Raw genomic sequence first — 9,665 nt, 5'->3', positions numbered from 1 at the left:
ACTCAGGGAGGTCAAGCACATTGAAGACCTGAATAGTCTATTGAAAATACGCACTCACACCCCTTCCCCCCATTCAGTTCCTAAGACACTGGCAGTCAGATCTCAAACCTTCAGGAAAGAGACAGATGGACTTTTCTCTAGTAACCTGACCATTATAAATGGAAAAACTTAAAAATACTGCTAATGAGGCAGCCCAGAAACAACCTACCATGTCACCACATGTATAACTCAAGGTCAGTGAGCCCCATATGCATATATGCATTCACAGCTCCCAGTCAGCTTTTAGTCTTTCATTCTTAATCAAGACCAGAAAATCAAGGGTATAAGACATCTGAAAAAAATCACTAACATGGAAAAGAGAAACCAAAATAAGCAAGCAATCAAAAACAACTTGGAAGAAATGAATACAATGCAAAGAGAAGCAAATTTATATCTCTCTCTATATAGGGTCATATATACATATATAATATTCATAACACATATACATATATTCATACATACATAAATATTACATATATACTACCATTCACATCCTCAGAAAATTAAGATAACATCTTATAACCTTGAAAAAAAGAATAAAATACTATATGAGTGGAACATTGCGAGAACTAAAAAAAAATAGTATTATATAATAGTATGAATAAAAAATATTAGCCAATGTTCATGGCAGCATTGTTCATTTTAACCAAAATATGGAAAAAGCCCAATTATCCATTGGCAGATGAATGGATAAACAAAAAAGTAGTACGTATAAACTGTGAGGTACTATTCAGCCTTAAAATGGAATAAAATTCTGACACAAACTATATATAACATAAAGTTTGAAGACATTATATTAGATAAAATAAATTAGACATAAAAGAACAAATGTTGTATGATTCCAATTTTATGAGGTCAAAGACACAATATTAAAATAGTGATTATCAGAGGACTTAGAGAAGGGAGGAATAGGGGGTTATTAAGTGGGTATAGAGTTTAAGTTTGGGAAGGTTAAAAAGTTCTGGAGATGAATGCTGGTAATGGTTTCACCACAGTGTCAGCGTACTTAGTGCCACTGAAATGTATGCCTAAAATTGATTAAAATATCAATTTTCGTTACATATTTTTGTCACTATAAAATAAATATTTTAAAGTACATAAGAATGTAAGTTGGGAAAATGTATACATGAAATATTTAGTGAAATAATTTAAGAAAATTTCCCATAACTATAAGACATTGATTTTCAAATTGAAAGTTCTATCCAGTGCTCAATATAATGGATGAAAATAAAATCACATTGAAGCATATCACTGGAACATTCTAAAACATTGAGGATAAAGAGAAGATCATGAAAGTTACCAGAGAGAAAAAAAATCACATCAAAACTCGCAATGGCATTGTAATTCTTAACAGACTGGAGCAATGCTTATATACTTTTGGAAAAGAATATTTCCCACCTAAATCTGTATTACCTGTCAAACTATTAATCAGATGAGAGGGAAGAAAAGCATAGATTTTCAGAAATGTAAGAAGTGAAAAAATGTACCTTGTAGGCAGACTTACTGTGGGAATATTGGTAGATGGAGACAGAGAGAGAGAGCAACATTAAGTAAAAGAGGATTACGTGTGCCACAGGGGAAAAGGGATTCAATACTAAAGGGCAAGAGACCCTTAGATAAATAAGGAGGAAAGGGTTACAGGGTAATTGTGGCTTACCAAGCAAACAGGACAAACTCTAGACTAGATGTCCTTATACGATTTTTGCCTGGGAATAGTGTATGGCTCTTTACCAATAGTCTCCCTTCCCTCCACACAAAACATATGTGCATAGAGAAAATTGGTGGAAATATCACTTTAAATGATGATGATCTATGAAGTAGTAAAAGAGCATGTTCCTAACTGAAATAGTTACACTGAATCATTTTATCCATTTTCAAGACAGACTGCTGATCCCTGTAGACTACAACATAGAAGTAAGTACAAATTTGCCTAAATAAATTCAATTCTTTTATATGCACATTCTTGCAAATACATATATATATGCATGTACGTGCTTGTCTCTGTGTATAAAATCTCTGAAAGGATGTACAAGAAACTGGTGACACACTTGCTTTTGGGAAAAGGAAGTATGTAGCTGGGCTTAGGGGGTGTGAGGAAGACCTACTTTTCAAAATTTATCCTTTTGTTCCTTTTGAATTATTTATCACATTAAAAATGAATAAATTATATTCCCTAAAATTGATAACATAGTTTTAACTAAAAAAGTCAACTTAAGAGTTTAAACTAAAGAAATACGTGCCCATAAGTAAAATGATGTAGGTGCAAGGATACCTTTGTGTTAGCAAAAGATTGGAAACAACCTAAATGTCGATTTTCATGGGACTAGTTAAAAAAAAGGGGGGAGGGAATAGTATGTAATGGGATCTGCAATGGAATAGTATGCAGCCAGAAAAACAACGTACTGATATAAACCCATCTCTGAAATGTGTTCTTAAGGAACAATACATAAGATACATACTTAAACAGATGTGTGTCCTTGTATGTACAAACTATCTCTGAGAGAAAATAAAAACACTTTATAATATTACTTTAATATTACTTTAATCTGGAGATAACTGGCAAGTAGAGGAACACTGATATGACAAAAATTATTGTCTGTATACATTTTATACCTTTTAAATTTTGAGTCATTTCAATATATTACCTTTAAAAACCAAGTTGAATTACAATTTTGAAAATGTGGGGCATTTTTAAATAGCGCAGATTATTTTCATCTCAATTCTTTCTTTTTTCTTTATCGCAAAGCCAGTATGAGATCTTTCATCTAATAATAACACTCTGGTTGTAGTTCTGCAATGCTTAAGAAATCAAATCTGTTACTCCTGCTGGGATCAGAACAGTTGTCAGCATATGTGGGCAGCAGTGGGTGAAGAGCTTTTGAATTTAAGGCACATAAACTAAATACCAAAGTTGAATGTATTATAACATCATTGCTGATACAAGAGAAATCTTATATCAATGACATTTATAAAGACGGCAGTGATGTATTTCCCTATGATATAGATGAGGACAACACTCTGTAGATCAGCTTTTTACCATCCATTCAATCACGAAAAAAGATATGAAAAAAGGGGAACAGTGGGAACTTCAGATTGGATTTCAAACCTCTGTCTGAGTCCCATGGAGAGAGTGCCATATTTTCTGATCCTTCTTTTCTATGTGTTTATAAACCATTGTATATATTACAAAATTGGCCATGAACTTAATTTCCTAGAAGACTTTTGAAAATACTATAAATAATTAATGCTCAAGAAACTAAGTAGGGGGGCCTCCCTGGTGGCACAAGGGGTTGAGACTCAACCTATGAGGCTATCTGCAGCCACTGCAGCATGAGTTTGATCCCCGGCCAGGCCAGGGAGCTACCCACATAGCGCAGCAGACCTCTCCTGACTTGCTCGCTACTCCCCTCAGCAGTGTATTTCAGTCAGTCTGCCTGTTCTGTTCCCCACTCTGTCTCTGGTGAATCCTCTCACTCCCCACACCTTTGCCTGTACCCCAGTTCTTGTATGCATAAATAAATAAATCTTTAAAAAAAAAAACAAAAGAAACTAGGTAAGGTCTGTGTATCCCTGATATAACATGATAAAGCTAGGTACAGAATTAAAGGGCCTAGCCCAGTAATCAGTCCATTTGTATCCAAAATCTTTGCTCACAGATCCCACTCTGTTCTCCATCATATCCCATATAATCTCCCCACCCAGATTCATCTAGTCCTGGAAACATTGGATGGAATTATAGAATCATTAAGGTAGCATACTTTACAAGTCTTTGGATGTCTATGTGAATATTTACTTTCCTAATTCAACAGATTTTCAAGGATATCACCTCTTCTACCATGGTGCTATCTGTTTCAATATTAAAAATTTGGGTAGGGCATCCCTGGTGGCACAAGGGGTTAAGTACACCACTATGAAACTGTCCGCAGCCTCTGCAGCAAGAGTTCGATCCCTTTGATCTCAGGCCAGCCAGGAAGCAACCCACATCGTGCAGCAGACCTCTCCTGCTTTGCCCACTACTCCCCTCAGCAGTGTATTTCAGTAAGTCTGCCTGTTTTGTTCCCCACTGTCTTTGGTAAATCCTCTCACACCCCCGCCCCCGCACCTCTGGCCTGTACCCCAGTTCTTGTATGCATAAATAAAATTTGGGTAAACTTTAAAGGTTTATTTTTATTTATGCATCCAAAAACTGGGGTGCAGGCCAGAGGTGTTGGGGGGGGGGTTGAGAGGATTCAGCAGAGACAGAGCGAGGAGCAGAAGAGGCAGATCTTCTGAAATATACTGCTGAGGGGAGAAGCAGGCAAGACAGGAGAGGTCTGCTGAACCATATGGGTCAGCTCCCTGGCAGGGATCAAACTCAATAGTGCTGAGACTTAACTCCTTGTGCCACCAGGAAGGCCAAATTTCGGTAAACTTTAAATGGGTAATTCTTTAAATGAAATGTTCTTAAAATGACAAATAATTGTAATGGTACCTCTTTTTTTTTTTACTTTATTTTTATGAATTATTTTATTTTATATAATTCTTACATCATTTTTCATTTTGCATAATATATGCATTTTCATTTTGGTTATATTCCCCATACAATTCTTACCCCCCTTTTTCTGACCCTAAGCCCTCTTCTCCTCCCCCCTTCCCTCATTGTAGTGTGTCTCTGGTCTACAGTTGCTTGTTGATTTTGCGATCAAAAAAGATAAACTCATGCAATTTGCAGCAACATGGGTGGAGTTGGAAGGGATCATGCTCAGTGAAATAAGCCAGAAAGAAAAAGAAAAATACCGGATGGTCTCACTCATAGCAGGAATTTAGAAAACCTAAATAAGGGACCAGGAAAAAGACTAATTGCAATAAAGTAATGGTACCTCTTAACTGAATAAATGTCTACTAGCTTTGAAAACCTGAATCTTCACTGAAAAGTACATCTTTCAGTAGAAATCCTGAGGACAGTAAAATGCAGAAAAGTTTTTAGAGGAGATTGGTAGAGCATTGCAGAAGGTCATGGGCCAGTGTTCTTTAGAAGGACAGCTGTGAACCTAGTGTGGAGAAGAACAGGATCAGAGCAAGGAAGTGGAGAGAATTCTTGCCCTCAGGGAACTCAGTCTAGTAAGGGAAATAGAGAAATATAAAATGCGTATAGGTCACAATAGAAGGATTTGGAGAGTGTGACCCAGTAAGTGATCAATTTTAGAGTATGTGGGTGGGAGGTAGGAGGACTAAGGAAGTGTTAGTATCGGGCAAAATTTCACAGAGACTCGGACACCTGAGCTGAAGTTAGAATTAGGACAAATGTACTAATATATGATTCAGCATGGGCAATTTGGAAACCTTCTGTTAATTGACTGGGATTGGAAGCTGAAGATAGGGCTCAGTAATAAATGAAGAAGTGAGAGATAAACAGGGACCAAAGGCTGCTATATTTCATGTCTCCATCTTGGTCCACCAAATTGTATTGAATGATAGTAAGGTTTAGAGTCTTTGTGGCAATGTACTTTAATACTCCCTGGAGGCTTTACCAAAAATGGGCACTCTCATTTAATTTTGAGATACCACTTCCTATGTGATTAAATCTTTCCTTCCCCAGTAGCATAATAAATTGACATTATAAATGTATGCCTTAATATTAGTCATCAGATAAGTCCTGTATTTACTATGCCCCAGCACTAAGGCCTTAAAACATGTCTTAGAAAAAAATGTATTAATTTGTACTCTCCAATGTGAATGCAGAGAATTCAATCCTAACTGACTTTAGCTAAAAGAGAACTGATTTACTTACATGCCTTGAGTGCAGTGATAGGCCTAGCTCTAGGAATAGCTTGATCTAGGCTCAAGTGTCTTCAGCACCCAATGTCTTTTCCTTGTCTCTTATATCTGTGTTCTCTGCGTTGGCTCTCTGATCTAGCAGACTCTTGCCCTGTGTGGTATTTTAGATCTTTCCATGACCAAATTTAGAGAGCAAAATCAGAGAAAGAAGCTTTCTGGTGGCTCCCAGCACAAGTCTGGACTTGTCATTATAGCTCCTTGGGTTGCTGATTTGTCAATGAAAGGAAGTAGTGTAATCTCTCATATCTATGAATGACTTTAGGTAGTATCTGTGTGATGATTCATCTCTGTAACACACCTAGATGCTAAAACCATGACCTCATGGGACTCCTTTGCCAACTCTACTCTGGGTCTCTTCTTGCTCATGTAACTCATCCAGGATTAGCTCCAGCTCCTGTTTCTCCCAAGGAAACACTGAGTATTCTTGGTTTTCTCTCCTTGTATGTACCCAAGGACTTCCTCTTTGCAGCTTCAGGGAAATTCTTTTCTTTTTGAATCTTCTTCAGGACACTTAGGCTGTGTTCAGGAAACCTTTCCCCTGCCTTTGATGAAGCAAAATCAGAAATACTTATAGACCACATTTATTTGCCCTTCTTAGGACAATGAACATATAGAAGGAAACCTGCTTATAGAGGTAAGGATAGAGGAGAAAAGGAACAGTCTGAAATACAAGGAGAAAAAAAAAAGTGTAGACAATGTAGATTTCAAAATATTATCCCAAGGATTCATAAATATGGTATTTCAAATTCACAATACTGAGTTTTTTTCTTCTTTCCTTTTCTGCTTTTCTTTCTCTTTCTCCCCCTCTCTCCTCTCCCTTCTACCTGCTCACTCCTCATCTTTCTCCTTAAGATATGAGGAGACAATGAAGCCACTGGCAAATAAGCTGTTAATGAGTGGTACTCATAGAAGATGTGTGATATGAATTAAGTTTTGACAGGTATTATATGCCACCCTTCTTATTAGCATGGGATTTATGTATCCTCTCAGCTAAGTATTAGACCTGTTTGACTAATGAACAATAAAGTTTGTAATATATTGTGTTTGTAATTTTGAATATTATGTACATGGAAAATTGACTTTAAAATGGGGGGGGTTCTTTCTGACTCTCTGAGTCCTTTATTAGCAATTCTAAATAGCACACTAAAGAGAAGGAACCTCTAGCAAAAGGAAACCAAGGAATAGTTAGTTGAGTGTTTGATGTATACCAATAATGCCTTTTATTTATTTATTTATTTATGCAAGCATTGGGTGCAGTCAGAAGCACAAGAGGGTGAGAGAATTCACCAGAGCCAGAGTGGGGAAACAGAACAGGCAGACTGACGAAATACACTGCTGAGGGGAGCTCGGCAGGAGAGGTCTGTCGCGCCATGTGGGACCCTCTCCGGGGGCTGGGGTTCAAAATGGCAGCTGAGGATTGAACCGGCGCTGCAGAGGCTGTGGGCCGCCTCGAAGCCTGTTGCTCAACTGCTGCGCCACCAGGGGAGGCCCCAATAATGTCTTCTAATGACATGTGTGAAGTCAGTCTCCAACCAGGAAAATAGGAACTGTCTAAGTATTCTATATAGGGAGAATGAAATTCAAGTAATTAGTAAAAGAGGTGACAGAAGTGTTTCGAAACCAAAAAGAACCACTGTAGCCCTTAGGCTGTAGGAATAAAAGGACAACACAAAATTGTTAGAACCCAGAGTCAAGGGTCAGGGTCATTTGACAGGAGCAAGGGCATGAAGGCAGGATGGGGAATACCCTGGTTTTCCCCATCTTCCTGTACTGGACATTCCTGGTCTTGCTTATCACTGGTCATACTCATGAGGCAGCCAGCAACTAAGCGTGGGAGAGAAACTGGGTGATATAGGTCAGAGGAGAAAGAAAAAGCCAGGAACAGAGCAGAGGACAAACAGACCAAACACCTAAATCCTCACAAAGCATTTTTTTAATTCACTGTTAACAAATCCTAGCTTGATGTTAAAATTTATACCAAAGATCAAAGTTGTTTGCAATGAAACTCATCGAGTTATCATAGTCTGCATTTCAGGGATGAACCATTAAAATTAAGAAAAACCTATCAGTGGGCCTCTCCGGTGGCGCAGCGGTTGAGCGCTGGGTTCCGAAGCTGCCCGCACACTCTGAAGCGCCGGTTCAATCCCCACATGGCACGCAGACCTCTCCTGCCGCCCGCTGCTTCCCTCGGCAGTGTACTTCGGTCCTTCTGCCTGCTCTGCTCCCCGCTCTGGCTCTGGTGAATTCTCTCACCCTCCCGCGCTTCTGACTGTACCGTGTTTGTATGAATAAATAAATAAATAAATAAATCTTAAAAAAAAAAAAAAAGAAAAACCTATCAGAAGGTTTGGTTATATATGCATCCCTTATTTTGAACTGTTGTGAAAGCCTTGTTAATTTTCCAGAATTTAGTAAAATTAATTTTTAAGAACACTGCCTACCTAGTTTCTTGACGTTTTAAATACAGAAAGATAGTTCTATAATTTGTGTTGCTACCTTTATTTGGAGTACTAAGAATCCCTCGTCACTTTTCTTAATAACTTTATTATCCATTTGAAGGTTGTTGAGGTTTTGCTTATACTGTAACGTCAATGATATTTTCCAAAATGAATTTTCTATCACCAAAACTATACTGCACAAATTATGGCAAATATTTGTGCTCATTCCTTTGAAGCCTCAATCTGGCTGGCACCACTCTATAAATACAAATCAGGATTAACTGAGTAATAAGGCAAGAGTGCACAGTAGTTTCTTTAATAAATTCTTCAATACTGTTACTGTAGAGTAGTCTTTTCAAAGGATTTAACCTCAGGCATACAGAAACTTTGGAAATATTGAGAAAAGTCCACATTCTAAAACATCCACTATGCTTGAAAAATTGTAGCATGTTTTATGCCATCAAGGAGATTCAAGATTTTCCATATTTTCAGTCATCTATCTCACATGGTTCAGCAAGTTTATTTTTTTCTATTGTTTGGAGGAAAATGGTTGTTTTACTGTTTTTCTACTAGTTTTAGAGCTAAGCTGCTAAATTTTCCTCCCTTTCACTACCAAAAAAACAAAAAACAAAACAAAACAAAAAAACAGAAAAACAAAGCAAAACCGAAAAAACTGGACTTGTTGCCAATTTAGCCTGGATATGCATTCTGATATAATTCTAAGGGTAAATGGACATAGCTAATAGAACTGACCACATTAAAAAGGGATAAGAAGTAAATTAAAGAATTTTCTTTTAAAACCACACGAGAAGCTCGAAGTTTCAGGAAAGTAGCATGAGAAGTAAAATACCTCTTTATAATCCGCAGAAGAAAGAACTTTAAGATGAAATTAAATTAGAGATACTAAACACTCTATGGGAAAGGGAGACAGATGTGCTTTTGGAACTGGGAAAATACTGGTTAACTTTTAGCTGTGATCACACTTTGGTGGTTCCTATGTGAAGCAAATGTTTTGGCTCTAAACTTGTTTCTGCTGCTTTTATGTTTTCTTCCTTCACCAACCTGGGGACAGGAGAGTAGGGCAGATATGACTTTATGATTGGGTTAATCAGAAGACTTTTGCCTGTTTCACAAACACTGGTCATTGATAGACAATTTAGTGCCTTTCAACTGAAAACTTCCTCCTAAAGAAATGGCAAGCCAGATCTGGGGGCAAAACTGGAGGAAGTGGTTCTAGAACATTTTGCTACTCACAATGGATTCACTCACATGAAAGAAGGTGATGTTGGAAAGGGTCTAAAATGGCATCAGATTGCAATTATGTCCACTGTTTTGTAAATGGAGTATATGGTAAAATCTATTTTTTTCTTT

The sequence above is a fragment of the Talpa occidentalis genome, unplaced genomic scaffold, assembly GCF_014898055.3.
Source record: "Talpa occidentalis isolate TD23 unplaced genomic scaffold, MPIMG_talOcc4v2.1 talOcc4.3, whole genome shotgun sequence".
NCBI classification, from domain to species: domain Eukaryota; kingdom Metazoa; phylum Chordata; class Mammalia; order Eulipotyphla; family Talpidae; genus Talpa; species Talpa occidentalis.
This window is presented reverse-complemented; position numbering follows the sequence as displayed.